General features: G+C 41.8%; 1 long non-coding RNA gene across 2 annotated transcripts in view; it reads right to left on the bottom strand.

The window, feature by feature from the left end:
• LOC135278668 (uncharacterized) overlaps positions 1 to 15,226 on the bottom strand; it is a 36,329-nt gene extending 21,103 nt beyond the window's left edge. The window contains exons 1-4 of one of the 2 annotated variants that reach the window (XR_010346126.1): positions 14,948 to 15,226; positions 14,648 to 14,737; positions 13,761 to 13,901; positions 8,019 to 8,109 (exon numbers count right to left, since the gene is read on the bottom strand). This is a non-coding gene — a long non-coding RNA (uncharacterized LOC135278668). The remainder of the gene's footprint in view (positions 1 to 8,018; positions 8,110 to 13,760; positions 13,902 to 14,647; positions 14,738 to 14,947) is intronic. The other variant, XR_010346124.1, reaches the window with a different exon arrangement.
• Between the last annotated feature and the right edge of the window lie 1,395 nt (positions 15,227 to 16,621).

Genomic DNA, 16,621 nt, shown 5'->3' with positions numbered 1-16,621 from the left:
ATCTCCCCCCTGCCCCTGAAAGCCTACAGCTCATCTCTGCCCTAGATGTTACGTTGCCTTAGCTTTTGTCTCACGGGGAATTCAAAAGCCTCTTCAGACCCAAGAGCCTTTTTCCTCTCTTCCACTTTCAAATATCTACACTGTCTCCTGCATGCCAGGAAGGGATGAAGCAGGTACCTTGTGCCAGATTACTGTGTCATCCTCACCCAAAAATGCTCTGGCATACATCTTCTACAGACAAGAGTGGCAGGTATGCCTAAGTTTCCAAGTTCCCTTGGTCCTGTTGTGCAGGGTAGTGTGCCTTACACTGCCAACTAAGCAGCAACCAGAAGTTTGTCCAAGAGGCTGTTTGCCAGCCAGGAGTCCTTCTCAGCTGAGCAGCCTCACCACTTTTCAAGCTCTTTTGCTAAATCCAGCTAAGGCCAAGAAGCTAGAGGACAAGGAGGTAAAAAATTTAATTCAGTTTTCTGTCCTCTGACTCCTTTTCCTTCTCCATCAATTACTCCTTCTCTCGTGGTAGAAGTAGGAAAGTTTGGGGTCACCTTACAACCTTCAAGGCCCATGACTAGTCTCCCCTTTTTCCAGCTCCACTCCCAGCCTACTTTGATAGTTGTCCGTGTCTTCTACACTATGTCTTCTACACACATCCTCTTCTTCTGGGTGCCTCCTCTGGAATATTTAGGGTCTCCTTCAATCATAGGAGCAATTGATATCCTCTAAAGTCTTATACAGATACTTAACAGTAACTGAGTCCTCAAGTGTTTTGTCTATACCAAATTCCATCAGACAGATGGAAGTTTTTATTCTAGAGCTGTTTCTACCCCTAAGTACTGGGTTTGTTAATGTCTTCTTTGGAACAATGACAGATTCAATTATAGTTTTAACTTCCTCTTCTAAGAGGGTACTGAAATTCAGACCTATCCTGTGAAGGAGAGACCATAAACCTCTGTCCATTTTTGTGTGTGAAAATCTAGATCCAAGCATTGCAACTAAATTTGTCCTCTTGAACCCAGGTCTTAAAGCCCCTTACTTTGTATCTGCTTTGAACCTTCTAAGGCCATAAAAACACAAGGGAGAACGTCTTGCTCAGGCACCCTTTCTTCCTCTCATCCACATCTTTTGTAACAAAGGCCTGGTTACCTCAGCCTAAATATTGCTATTAGGATAAGGCTAGTTTCTACCAGCATGTCTCTGTCCACTGAGTATGGCTGCTTAAGCCTGCCTTCAGGCTTAAGAGCGTTACCCTTGTATCCAACATCTTTACAAAACTAGTGCTTCAAATTTGGTGGATGTCTCACTACAGCATTTCATCAGTGCAGACTGGCAGGTGCTGGTCCTTCTTAAAACAGCCTCACATCTTTCCAGCTATCCTGGAGTTTCTTTGGTGAGTGGTCCTGTCAGACCTCTAGTCTCCAAGGGATTGTTGGGCAGGGAGGGAGGGTGGAAAAATGTCATAATGTCCATTAACTTCCCTGCAGAGTTAAGTACCAAATCTGACCATGGTCTGAGTGTAGTGAGCCTCTTTAGGCTTACAAACACACTGGGAAGACAAGTCATTCATCCATTCTTCTCTCCCTGATTTCCAGGGTAGTTTTCATGGACAGCTGTGGGTAATACCTTTAGATTCACCTTTGCGTTATGAGAATGGACAATTGGGCCAGCTTATCAACTAATAATCACTTAATCAGATTGGTTTACTGCTTTCAATGCTTGCTGGGAAACTGGAGTCAGAACACATGGAAAGAGATCTGGAGTTAGACATTTTTTTTCCAGATTGGCACCTTGCTGCCTGTCGTTGAAGGATGGCACCACCATACCATCCATCCTGAGTATTAGAAGCTACAGAAAGAATATACAGAGGTAAGCAAGTATTTGACAGTTCTAAAGCTGCCCATCCTCTCCAGAGAAGGAATTTTCTGGGTGAGGGAAAGCTGGTGAACATGTACGTGACTGTGGCTATAAAACTAATTGGAAAACAGAGTTATACTAAAATGACTGGATATTCTTGCTCTAATGGCCTGAGTCACTGCTGAATGCAGTGTAGGTGGAGGTAGATTTTGTTAGTAAAACTCCATTGAAAATGAGGAGCAATTTCATTTCTTCGAAGTGCCTAGCACCGTGTTAAAAGACTCCTCATAAATTTGTTGAAGCTCCTCTGAATCTGGCTTTGAAAGGCATGTGAGGCATTAATAAGGGAGATGTTTTTCTATGTAAAGAAAAGCTGATTTTGATAGATCCTGAAGTCAGAATCTAGTCCAGGCTCCACCCACTATTGAAAAGCCAGTATGTGAAAAAGAATTGTAAAATAATGGGAGAAATCAAGCAATGTCATACAGATGGTTACCGGATTAAATATGTAAGAATATAAAATATCTGTGCTGGACAAGATCTGGCCTTGTAGCCTGTCTCTGAATAATGTGTAAAACAGATAAAGATGTACTAGATATAACAGGCCAGAAGAATAGAGCAATCCTATAGCAAGGATTTCTAAATGCACATCCATGACCTACAAGAGCTTGAGGCTGTGGTGGGCTGTCCCTGGCTGACAGGTAAGTCCCTACCCACCCTCATACTCCCTCCCCACAGTGGCACAGAGAAAAAATCCAAAGAGCAAAAGCAAGGGGAAAAACTGGGTCAAGCTAAGTGAAGAATGAAAAAGAAAAAGGGATGCAGAAGTAGTCCCTCATCACTTCCCACCAGGAGATGTGACACCCAGCCGATCACCAGGCAATGGCTACTTAGGATGTGTATCCCACCCCAATTACCCCTATGTCTTTTTGGCCAAGAATGATGTCATATGGCATGATATATCATTAAAAAATATCAGGCAAAAAGAGAAATGGGTTGCTTCAGGCCATGCAACCTGTGAATGCCTGGGTCTGTTGACCCCTTTCCATGGTCAGGACTAAATCAAATGTTGTACAACAGGGTGCAGAAATGGTTTTTTACCTTTTCTCAAATTACCTGCTTAAATCTCTTTTTCACCACTGAACAAAGGAGCACAAAGGAGCTGGAAAGGCTGTAAAATTATTAACTGCTTTGTAAATAGAAACTTTATGTTGTGCCACATAATTCAGTTGATTTCTCTGAGTCTGGATAAAGGTATTCTATGCAAAATTTTGTGCTCCTTTTTCTAATGATGTCTGGAAACACAGTGTAAGAGTTCTAGTTATTGTGACTATATATATATATAACTTTTTTTGTAAGTACATCTTTGCTGTAGTTAGCCAACTATGGTGTAAGGAGAGCTGGGAAAAGGATCCAGCAGATGGAAAGGTTTGTCTTCCTTTTCTTGACTTAGCAGGGAGGTAAATTACAGTAGGTAATTAAAAAGAAACAGTGCTACTGAATTTTCAAGATTTTCTTTTTTCAAGAAAAGAAATTAAATTTTTTCCTAATGCTCCCCTGGAAACTTATACCAGATAATTTTTCCTTTTCTCCAGCAAGGCTGCTGTTTTGTTATTGTAGGGTCGCTAATCAGTTGTAGGTGCTGTTTCTTTTCATGCTCACTCACAGCACAGTAGAGTACTCATAGCAGGAAAAGCAGCAGGAAAAAAATGGAAAAATAAGAGGGATAAATATTATTAATATTTCCAACATGTCATTGTTTGACTGTTTTAAATTAATTTTATTTGTGGTTCCCTGATCACAGTGCTTTAGCACCACGAGCTTGACCTATTTATTTCCTCTCATATTTTGTAGGAAAAATAGCTTCTAGCTGAGAAAAGCTCTTACTGCCCTAGCCAGCAGGCAGCCTTAACAATGTTCATTTTCTGCACCTGATATTTGAAAATTGCAAGCTACAAGGCATACTTAACTCGCAGCGCTATTCTCTAATAATTAGAGGCATGGGCTATTTTTTAAATTTTAAATTTTTTTTAAATCACCTCTGTCCAATCTAATTATACTTTATGAAACCATATATTAATTGATTTAAATGATAAGTAATAATAGAAATAAAACTAGGGATTTGATATAATATCTAGCATAGAGTTGTAAAATTTGTCTCAGTGCTTAAGTATAAAATCATATGATTTGTCCTTTTAAACAAATCGCGATTAGTATTGTTTGTTTACAGAATATGGAGTCCAGATTTCTTCTGCTGTTGGGGAGAAATTTCTATGGCATAAATCCACTCTCTTGTTTGGACTCAGGTGTCAAGGAGACAGCATACCCCATTTAGTCTCCCTGCCATTCGTCATTCTTCTGCCTTACAAACGATGATAAAGGGCTTGAAATAATGGTCAATTAAAAAACTACCACATGGTTATTGACTAAAGTTTAAAGGTAGAAATCATTTACCTTCTGGCAGAGTCATATAATCAAATAATGGTTTGGGTTGGGGGGGAACCTTCAAAGCTCATCTAGTCCAACCTCTCTCCATGGGCAGGGACAACTTTCAAAGCCCAGTCCAACTAGGCTTTGAACATTTCCAGAGATGGGGCATCCACAGCTTCTCAGGGTAATCTGTTCCAGTGCCTCACTGTCTTCATTGTAAAAAATGTCTTCCTTATAATTCCATATGAACTTACACTCTTTCAGCTTAAAATCATTGCCCTCATTTCCCCTTGTTCTGTCACTGCAGACCTTGGTGAAAAATCACTTTCTGTCCTTCCTGTGTATCAAAAGGCTGCTGTGACTGCTCCAGAGCCTTCTTTTCTCCAGGCTGAATAACTCAAACTCCCTAAGCATTTTCTCATAAGGGGAGTGTTCCAGCCCTCTGACCATTTTATGTGGCCCTCCTCTGGACTTGCTCCAGCAGACCTGTATGTTCCTTGTGTTGGGAACTTCAGAGGAGGCCACAGTTTTCATTAGCAAGGCAAGGAGTTGTTTGTCTTTTTGGCCTACAAGCACACATTGCTGGCTTGTGTCCAGTTTTTCATCGACCAGTATTCCCAAGTCCTTCTCCAGTCCCAATTCATCCATTCCCCAGCCTATATTGATATTGAGAGTTGCCCAGACCCAGGTGTAGAACATTGCACTTGACCTTTTTGAACCTGATGAGGTTCATGTTAATCCCCTCCACAAGCCTGCTAAATTCCTTCTGGATGGCATCCCAGAGGATCCAATCTCTTGGCTCATTATTAGCCTAGGAGAGGGCTGTTATGAGCTCTGTATGATGCTACAGAAAATTTTCCATTCGCAGCAACCTTTTGGCTGGGTGCTGCATTCCCTGTATTTTTGGGCTGAGATGTTTTTGGAAAATCTCTGTGGAATGATACAGCTTAGGTATAAGTGTCACTGTCACTGGGACTTCAGGCTGATATTTTAGAACTTGAAAGAGAATTCCACTGCCAAGAAACTGGGAGAGAAATGTGGTTACTAGCTGTCTCTCTGTACATTGTGCTAAGATGGTACATTTTTAGGATGTAAAGCAGTGAAAATTTATCTTTGCTTAAAAAGGGCCATCTGCCCATCCTTGTCTTTATAAAAGGACACTTTTTTATTTCCTTCTGTAGGGGAAAATGAGAATACTAACAAGGATACTGAATTTTATTAGGCTTCTCTTTCTCCCCACCAATAAGAGGATGTCATTGTTATGGTAATACAGGATGAATGGCAAAATATGATGACAGAAATCAGGAGGCGTTGGGTGCCTGGATGAGCACCAGGCCCTGAAAGGACTCTGCAGACTGAAGTTACTTGAGTCAAGACTCAACTTGACACATTTTGAGAGGGCACACATTTTGTTCACTAAATTTATATTCATGAACTATCAGAAACAGCTACCTACTAATTATGCAGATCTTGTCCCAGGCTGTGAATAAAAGTTATTGGGGCCACTCCTGGATGGGAAAATGAATGGAACACACTGAACAGAGAGCAGATCTCAGGCTAGGACCTTTGAAAATCTTCATAGAAATGAGAAGCATTCACCTCAGTCATAGCTTCAGGATTTGGCAAACGTCACAAAGAGTGTGCAATTGCCTACCACCCGGTCAGTTCCTGAGCAGTGGTCCTGGCCAGCTGCCCCTCTTTTCCCTCTCTCAGGTGATATATAGAGCCATTTGGTGTGTGTTACTCCTCTGGGCAGCTGGGGTCAGCTGTCCTACTTCTTGTGTCCCTCAGCCTGCTCCCTGGTGGGGTGGGATGAGAGGCTGAAGGATCCTTGGCCACTACAAAGCAACAACTAGAACACCAGTGTGTTATCAACATCGTTCTCATTCTAAATCCAACCACAGCACTGCACCTGCTACTGGGAGGATTTACTCTATCCCAGCCAAAAGCAGGACAGTTGATAACACATCTTTAATTATAATAGCTCTTCCAGCAATCCAAGCTGAGCTGGTAGGCCAGCAATATGTACTCTGACCATAAGTTGCTTTCTAGAAGGCTGGCAGGTTTAGGATGAAGGTAAAACAGCTCATTCATAACTGGTTGAGGCTCCTCCAATTCAAATAAAGTAAGCATTTGGTTTGGGTGCAGCAGACTCTGTGTTCATGCACTGAAACCAGCTAGCTAATTTTGTATGTTCACTTGTAACATTTAGTTGCCAAGTAGTAGATTCAGCTTGAATGCTAAGAAATGGTAAACCACTCTGAAGTGGGCTAGTTGTGACAAGCAGGCTTGCTGTGGTAGCTTTGCTTCATGAATATTTCACTGTTGTTGAATTCAGCAGAGACCAGACTTCTTCCCAAAGTATTTTGAGGTACCAAAATAATGTAGTGATCTTGTCTCATTTCCTTCAAGAGTGACAGTATGACATGTTGGAGGTGTGCTGTGTAAAACCCACACTTGTCAAAGAGGTTGTATTACCAATTAAGAAGTTGTGGTTCTGTTCTGCAGATGGCAGTGCTTATCAGCCAACGCTCAAGGAATACTTGGGTGATCAGCCCCTTCAGGTCAGAGGTCCAGAAGGGCTTTTCTGTGGGTGTTGGTGAGTCTGACTAAAAGGTTCTATCAAGTCTTGCCTGACTGAAAGTCACTCACAGGCTCCTTGTGGTTAGCCCTGTACCATGGTACCTTCCTAACCTCCATGCTCTGTTTGTTCTTGCACTCCCTCTTTACTGAATTTGCAGGGTTGGAGTTTTCACTTAAATGAAGTGCATATTCTTAAATCTTTTTTCTTCCATCTGTGCTGAGGAATACTTTTAATGAAACCATTTATTTTTTCATATTAACCCTCTAAGAATCTAGAAATTTAGTTGTAAACATAAATGTCTTAAAAACAGAAGAATAGCTTCAAAATATGGATTGCAAAAATCATTAAAAACACACAGAATAGATTTACATAATTCCTGAAGCTTAGAGTAAGAACTTTGCTGAGAACATCAAGCAAAGGTAGACAAAGGAAGGTTTAGATTTCTAATAAGGCTTTGAACTTCAGTTTTTATTCTCTTACTGAATAGGAACAGGCTCTTTCATGTGATGCGATGTAAGTGGATTTGGGGGTTGTTTTGCAAAATTTAAAGGGCTAAGATAAATAATTAAAAAAAACAAACAAACAAACAAACAAAAAAAACCCAATCAACCAAACAAAAAAAACACCTCAAAACTTTTAACAGATGCCTTCATTGGGAGCAGGAGAAGTGCTCAGGAGAAGTCATTAGGCCAGCAATTAGATCAAACTTTAAAACACGGCTACTTTACTCTTAAAATGCAGCATGCCTGTGCAGGCAAAAGCCTGAAAAACTAAACACCCTGTCTGGCATTAGCACCAGGCTTGCTGTTGGAAAGGTGAGATTAAACTCATGTCATGCTGTGATTTGCAGCAGTTCTGAATGGATGTGTTCCTCGTTAGCGCAGGCGCCTCATTGACTATCTGGCATATCACAGTTCCTTTTAATTGATTTCCCAGAGTAGACAGCCTTTTTTTTTTCCCCCAGAAGGATGAAACCAAAGCCATCACAAAAATGGACATGGCTGAGAGCTGTGCTTTCATGTGTGTGACAAAAATATCTAATTTTTGGACTTCTCTTAGACATAGCAAATGTGTGTGGCATTCGTTTTGAATCTCTTTCTTCAAAGTAGAGGTTATAATTAATTTCTTTAGACAATGTCACTCATCAGTCACTTACCCACTCCATTATTAGTGTGTCCCACTGAAGGGCAGGTACCATTCTTGGAAGGAGAGAAACTGGTGCATTCCACAGGCATCAAAAAGAAATTCTGGGGGCAATGACAGATATTTTCATTTGCAGCACATCCAAAACAAGGAGAGCGATGTCTGTGTGGCAGCATCTAGCAAAATTAACCCCCCTTTTAACCACTGGCATCCAATGATTTAAATAAAATTCTGTAATTTTAATTTTATTTAACCACTTTATCTCCTTCTCCACCAAGAATTTTCACAGGTTGCTGTAGCATGACACCTACTGGTAAGATAAAACCAAAATAAATAGATGCAGCTCCTTCTGAATGATGAAATAAATACATCTGCCAAGAATGGGATTTTTGTTTCCCATTGAAATGATTACTGTGTATGTCCATTCACATGGGCAGCACAATCACTGCAGCTTGCAAAAGCAGGGGGTGTGTTCAGACACAGCAGTGTCTGCAAGGGGCAGCTGCAGCCTGGATCAGTGTGGCCCGGGGCAGTGTGACATCCTTGGCTCCTGTGCCCTAGAGTCCAGACAAGCCACTTCATTTTAGCTTTGGCTGAAGAACTGTGCGAACAGCACCACTCCTGCCTGAAAGGCAGAGCTGCTGATTTAGCCCAAGGGTTTGGAAACCTCATCATGGACAAGCAGCTTCCACAGTCATATCCTACAAGAGCTGCTGAAGTTAAGCCTGAGTTTCTTTCATTTGAAGTAATGTAAAAGTTGATGGGGTTTTCTGCTAGGGGTGGACTGATGGTGATGTGAAGAGAAGCAGTAGAATCATGCTTTCAACCCTTTTATATGGTTATTGTCATCAGGAGGTTTTGTGATTACACACTTTCTCACCTTATATAATCTGTTTCATCCACACAGAAAACAGATTTGTAGGAGCTATAATCAGGTACTTGTGGGTTGAAATTAAAATAACATGTTTTACCATATCACTCCATCAAAGGGTGCAGAATTTTCCAAGGTGTTTCTAAATGAAGCAACTTCCTGGTGTCTTCACAAAAAGCAGGATCTTTCCACTCCTTAGTGCTAAGTCCATTGGACTGTGGCCTTTCCAACTCAGACCTATGCTGGTACTTCTATTACCACCTGGAAAGTCACCTGCTTTCCTAGTGTGTCCTTTTTCATTATTGAACAGACTTTCCCTATTTGACAGCACACCAGCAGTGCTTTGATGTCTCAGTATATAGTTTACCAGTGAGCTATTATTTAACTCTACTCAAGCTTTTGAGATTCAGTCTAGGTTTTCTCCTCTAAATAAATTACCTCAACAATGTCACTTGTCAAATTGTCATCCCTTTAAAGTTCTTCTACTGTGCATAAATCCATTTTCACACTGCACAAAGCAGAATCAAGAAGCTTTTCCATCAGTTTCCAAACTGTACATCTGGCCCATACTTCATAAATCATTTTATGTCACTCAAATATGAATGAGAACTTAGGTATATGGAGAGAGAGAGAGAGAGAGAGGGGGGAGCAAAAGTTAGTAAGGATACCAGCATTTCTTATTTGTTCTTAGCACACAAAATGAACTTTTTTCCCTATTGCAGTTTCCAAAGCAGTAAAACAGATGGCACAGGTTCCCAGTGGAAAAAGTATGTTTTGCTTTAACCATTCTTGAAAACTTAATTTGGAGATATCAAAGTTTTGGGGTTTTTTTGACTATCCCTTTAAAAGCTGCAGTTGTGTCTTTGACACATTCAGTTGGATTTCACCTGGAGGAACTTTTTGCATTAGCTAGAAAGGTGTGTTTTTGCATTAGCTAGAAAGACTCCTAAGCAGATATCCTGCAGCTTTGTCAGGGAGGAAAGTGCAGATCTGAATTTTTCGGTTAGATCCCTTTTCGCTACAGCCGCATTGCCTCACTAGTGTTTGCACAAGGAAAAAACATACCTACCACTTCCTTCACTTGTATTTTCTTTTTGCAAATGAGGCCTTGCTCTTTGATATTCCTTTAAACAGTAAATTACCTCCCACCTGAGATAAGACAGAAGCAGGAGCCTTCTTGTTAGATCAACCTCTCCTGAGACCTGTAGCTGATGTATTTACTGTGCATCGCAGACAACAGAGGCTGAAGCAGGAAATTGGTCACCTAAATCTTTGCAGAAAGGGATTGGGGTTTTTTCCACTAATTTACAGCAGAAAAGGTGATATCTAAGACATGTTTTTCCTTGAAAAAAAAAAAAAAGCTTAATTGGCTAATTATAGCTACATCTCCACTTCCACAATCATCTTCTCTCCTGGGTAAAATTTTCTGCCAGTTCACACAGACAAGTTAGTTAAAAGGTAGTACCTCTTGAAGAGTCAGCTTGTCAGCTGCTTTGTGGTTATGAGGAATCCTTTCCCAATACTAACCCCTATAATAGAGCTATTTACAACCTCAAAGGATGGCCTGCAAGTTCAGTGAGCTGCCCATTCAACACCATCCACATCCCCGTGCACTGGCACTGCACACCTCAGCCGTAGCAGACAAGACAGCTGCCACTTTAGATACCCTGAATGTCTTCTGAGCATGGTGTAAAGCACCTGCCTGGACTTAGGCATGGAAACAAATCTACATATAAACAAACATGGGGGTTAAAAAAAAAAGAAAAATAAGGAAACTAATTTCATTTACACATCTACATCTAACTCTGTGTAAAGACCATGTAGGCTGCATTTTGATTCATGAATCCTCTCTTTTTCTGTCGGGGTTTTCCCAGGTTGATGACTTAGTAGCCCAAATCCAACCAAATGCATGCTATTACTGAGTTCCCTGTCCGCTGTGTCTGGGGCAAGAGGGAAGGGAACTTAGGGGGAGGCTCAGTTCTGTGCTCCCAAACTCAGAGCATCCTCACCTGCTTTTGCAAGGCATGTGGAAACTTTACCCTTAGGGATCCCGGGCTCCTGATATAGCAAACAATTTTTCACCTCTGTTCAGGCAATTGAAACCATAAGCCTCTCCTGAACACATGAAATCTGGTGTTTCTTTTCTTCCTGTGCCATTGTGTGTGTAAGAGGAAAGAGTGTGGATCAACAGCTGCCTTTAGTCACTGCAGTCAATCGGCTTAAGAATGTAATCATCTAGAAAAAGGAAGGGAGGCTGAGCTGCTGTCACTTGCTGCTAATAAAAGTTACAGCATTAAGCAACAGCAGGAGACAGGCCTTTGTTCACTCCAAGTGTTTGGCTCTCTGTGTGCCTTACACTGTGGCAACACCCTACACTGAGAATGGGTCTTACAATGGAATAAACTTGGAAGAGACATTTCTTCAACATGCTGCTTACTCTGCCATTCATTTCCAGTCTCCCTGCTACTTTGCTGAATATTAATGCTCAAATAAAACTTCCCCATTCTCCACTGCCGAATTCTGCATTGCTAGGCACAATCCAGTGGTTTTGTTTCTTAGATTTCGGGGGATTTCTTATTTAAACAGCAGCTGGTTAGGTTTGGCACAGTAATTACTGTTGTGTAATGCATTCAGCTAAATGGCTGAACTACAGGACCAAGCAGACAGGCTGTGAGGCAGCAAGTCCTTACTTAAACAAAAGAGAGTTTTGATAAATACTAATATTGGCCAGGAAACATATTAAAAAAATATTTGCAAACAAGTATGGGCTCAGTTACTTGACAAACACCATATTTTAACCTGCCTACCCCTTTGAATATATTATCTCAGCTTATTTGAGATTGTGGGGTTGAGGGGGTGGTTAGCAGAGTTTAGTTCTCACATAGTGAGCATTAGTAAGGTTGGTGGAGTCCTATTGACACAAAGCAGAGATGAACATTAATTCAGACTTTGGCATTGCCCAGTGTTGTTAAGGACAGATACGGGAAATACCTTGGAGGAAGAACTTACCTGATGTTCAGATCTTTGTGTCCTTTCTGAGACCATGCTCACTATGAACTTCAAGAAGGGCATAAAATAATTGTAGCTAGACAGACACTGAAGACTTACCAGGAAGCAATTCCCTGTTTCAGTATTGCTAATATTCTGGGATGAAGGAAGAAAACCAAGGCTAAGGCAACTGATGAAGCCATGATAAAAATAAAAGTTCAATATCTAAGTACAAGATATGAAAAAAATGAACCTAACATCCTAACCAAAACAACAATCTGATTGATCTACTGGCTACTGCTAGTTGTTTCTATGAGAAATCCCAAATCTGATGGGTTTTCTATATACTTTACAAACTAGGTAAATATGAAAATGTAGCTATAGCTGTATATGTCATAGAAATTATGATTACACTGAAGCTCTTGAACTGCGAGCAAAAAAGGCTGACCTTCCAATAAAGAATGATAAAAAAGGAGGCATATTTTAGCCTGTCAGTGGACAAAGTAAGTTTCTGAAACTTTATCATTTATATTTCCTTTTTTCTCTTTTAGTATTGTGCAACATCACCAGTACTTGAAGAGCTTGGGATGACAATCTATGAAGATTTAAGCATTTTTTCCTCTGAACCAGCTCCTGTACTCCACTCTGTATACACACTGCACTTGGGATTGCTGCATGCATTTAACAAGTGCTTAATGTAAGCCAGCATTAAGTGTATCCAAGATGTTGGGACCAGCCCCTTGACAGAAAGCCAAGTGTGACATTTCAAATAATGCCACACACAGCACACTTTGGTGCCCTTCATGATGAGAAACTCTTGTCTGTGTGGGTCAGAAACCACAGCATGCCTTGAATGTCCAAAGGGTGATTCAAAAACTGCATCCAAAACTTCTAGTTTGAGTCATTGCTCTCCATTCAGTGCTGACCAAGTTAACACTGACAGAGGCCTTTCCACCAGTGGAAAAAGACAGGTGAGGCACTGTGTTCCTCCATCTCCCAAAAGCTGGCCTTTATTTCCTGCACACCTGCTCAAGGGATAACTCCCAGCAGTGGTGTCAATGGATGAATCTGGTCCTGATGGCTGCATCTGACTCCTAGTGGATTCAGTGCAGGTGGAAAACAACACAATAGCCAAGGGATGACCTGAGTATAACATCCCCACTCCCTCACCACAGACCTGATCAAGGTTTGACCAAAAGCCAGGTTTGGCAGAAACTAACTTCTGTAGTGGATACGCAAATAGGACTGTAAGTCATTGCCCTACTCCGTAAACTGTGGACAGCCAGGGGCCTGTTGAGCTCTCCTGCACAGCCATGGGCTGCACTCCAGGATCTCCCCTTGAGCAGGGATGCTTCTCAAGGTTACTCCTCAAGAATAAGCGATTTCTTGCCACAATGGATACTCAGTAGTAATTCTCAGGTTAATAGGTTACTCAAATTTTAAATCTTAGCTAAGTGATATAAAGGATGGATTGCGTCCACATAATAATTTAGCTATAAACCATTGGTCATGTCTGGGTCTAAGTCCAGCTGCACCAAAACTCCCTTCTGAAAAGGAGTTTAGAATAAAAGGGGGTCTTTTTTGAACTTCATGACTAAATGGGACACGGTCCCTGATAGTTTTGTCTGGTCCTGCCCTCTATGCAGTAAATAACCAAGTGTTCTTTCCCAACAAATCTTGTTGAGCCACTGTTGCAATTGCTATAAGATTTTGTGAAATCACTGGTTTATAGCAGTAAAAAATTGTTACTTCTTTCTTATGAGTGAAGTGCATCACTCTATCCATAACAGGCACCCACAAATAGAGTTCATTCCATGAGGGACACAGTAGAGCTGATGACCCAGGGAAGAGGTAACAGCATTGCAGTTTTCCTTGTGAAGTCTTGAGCTTTCTCACCTGAGCAGTAAGTTGTTGATGCCTTGCTAAGGTAAGGTACACAAGCCAAGGGGCTCAGTGACAGTCAGAGGTGAGGCGTTGTTTCTGTGCTGGAGTTTGGCACTTAGCCTGAGATTCTGAACTGGAAGTGACAGCCTGAGCCTGCAGAGCCATTCAAGAAAGGAAAGAAGAGCAGCCTTTAAGCCTGACAGTTATGTGCCTCCCTGGTGCAGTAATACCAGAATCATGTCATGGGATGATTTAAATAGAAAGTGTTCCATTTAATGGGATTTTGGTCACAGTACTGTGGCTCTCTTTAGCAGCATAAAATGTACATTTGAAGCACTGCCTCTTTGCCATAAACTTCTGGCTCATTTTTCTTTGCTAGTGCTGTAATGGTGGGCAATTTTAAAGGGAGGAATGTTCTGCAGCACCATAGATGATTCGATGGCTTAACATATTGCACTGCTGGCTGCTGGAGGCAAAATACTGCCTCTTCGATTTATCTGTGTTATATGTTAATTGATGTAATTGCAAGAAAAAGGAATTAATTATGGACTGTAGAGATAATTTCATTGCAAAAGAACACTACACAAGACAAACAATATGGCATTCCTTCTTTTTTTCCCTCTGGCTTGTATTCCTCTTCTTCAAACCCCTTGTTACTCCACTCTCTTATCACTATACTGAAGAAGCTCAGGCATTGTGTGTGAAACCTGAGATAGGGACAACAGAAGAGGTGAAACAGATGACAGAGTAACTGCCAGAGAAGACAGGGGAAGGGAAGGTTGATGAGAGTAGATGAAGTAAAAGAGTGTGTGTATCTGTCTTCAAAGAGCATCCTTTGCTATCATGTGCCCCAGTTCCAAGTGGGAAATAGCACAATTCATGGAGCTGCCCAGTCCTACCTGAGACAACCATGTTTCTTCCGTTCAACAATCTGCTGTCTTTTCTGAGGCAGGCAGCAACCCCAAGAATGGATACTGCTTTCAGCAGTACTGCAAGATTTTAATTAAAAATTAATTCAAATACACAGTTCTTCTACCGCCACCAGTACAAAATTGATATGTGTCACACTTCTTGATGGAGTCCCACCTTTTAGCTAGAGCTCCCTGGGGGCCCTTCCACCCCTCAGGCCAGTGCCCCACTCAGAAATTCCCTCCTTGGGCTAATCATCATACTTAGAAGAAGAAATAAATCTACATTACCCTACTCCACTCCATGATTCTGCTTCAAGAATGGAACTCTCTTTCCCGGCAGAAAACAGTTTCTTAGACCTGCTTACTTCCCTGTCCCCTTCAGTGTCTTCTGAAGCCAAGGGTCTCATGATGTCACAGCAGGTCTCCTCTCAACAACCTCCACAACCACTGGCCACTGCCAACACACTCTTTTGGAAGACCATAATGCCAGTACCTAGTTTTCACTCTGAAAACTGTTCCTGATGCCACTGCTATTTCTGCACATCCTGCAAGCCTTTGCTGCTGAACATTCCTGCCATGAACAAATAGTACATGTTCCAGTGATTAAACGGTGATTTTAGTAGTTGTTACTATGTGTTCAATATTTGCTTATTGATGTAACATATTTGAAATTTTTAAATGCAGGAGGAGCAACTAAGTGGGATTGGTATGCAAATAAGTCATAAAATGCAAATGTGATATGTAAATTGTACTATCTTTAGAAAAACTATGGAATTTCCCCATAAATTATACTTCACAGAAATGCAGATGTTTGTGGTTCAGGAGGGAAAAAATAATTCCCAGTTCCAAATGGCCCATGTGGTGTGAAAAGTACAGCTGCAGCTGTAAGCTCCCACCTCACCTTTTCTTCTCCTCTGATTTTCAACATGTTGTTTTTCCTGCTCCTCATGTCCTGCCTGTCTCACTTTCCCTGCTTTCTCCTAGCCCACGGCCACCAAGGCCCCTGTGAATGATCTCCAGCTCACTGCTGTGCACACACACGGCACAAAGCACATCGCCTACAGCCCATCAGTGAGAGAGGTCAGGCTCTGTGTGCTGGTCCATGTGCAGGAGAAGGCATTTAGTCTGTAGTTCAGCATGGACCTGCAGGGTCCCATTTCATCCCACTTCTGTCTGTGGCTTACAGATCATCTCATCCTCTTAGTCCTTTTTGTTTTGGTCTCCTTTCTACTCCAGGGCAGTAACTTCATTCACCAACCATGTTGTAGCACCTCTGCTGAACAGGTAAAAAGGCTGTCTTACCTTTCTTGGGAGTTCTGAGCTACCACTTACTTCCACCCTCTAGCAGAACAGATGGGCCATTCTGTAAAGGCAGAGTTTTTCCTTTGTAGGCACAGTGGGCAGAAAAATAAAAACCCCTGTATTCGAGGGCACTCCTCCTCATATGAAGCTCCTCCTTCCTTGGTTTCTTGGTTCAAATGCCCTGTTCCTGGGAGTGTTCAAGGCCAGGTTGGATAGGCCTCTAGGCAAGGTGGTCTACTGAAAGGTGTCTTTGCCCACAGCAGGGATATTGGAGCTGGATAATCTTTGGGGTCCCTTGCAGCCCCAGCCATTCTGTGACCCCATGATTCTATGATGATTGTGCAATGAAGCTTTTTGCATGCTTGTGATGACATGCCCTAGGTACCTCCTCATCTTCCCACTGAAGTCCCAACCCTGTAATTGGCTCTGGTGAAGGCTTGCCTGAAAAAGGGGGTTCCAATAAGCCATGCATGGCTGAGCTGTGTGTTCTTCATGTTGGTCAAGATTTTCCAGCTCTTCTTTGTGCTCAGAAAGCCCCAGCAGGTAACACATGCCATTACCAGTGGTGATATTGCTGAGGCTCTTTGCAGACTCAGTTTTGCATCTCTTGAAATGTTTGAACTCACTTCAGTGGGAGCAGTTTTGACCATCAGAAAATGG

This window comes from Passer domesticus, chromosome 1 (assembly GCF_036417665.1).
Source record: "Passer domesticus isolate bPasDom1 chromosome 1, bPasDom1.hap1, whole genome shotgun sequence".
NCBI classification, from domain to species: domain Eukaryota; kingdom Metazoa; phylum Chordata; class Aves; order Passeriformes; family Passeridae; genus Passer; species Passer domesticus.
The sequence above is the reverse complement of the archived record's forward strand: the minus strand, read 5'-3'. Positions and strand labels throughout refer to the sequence as shown.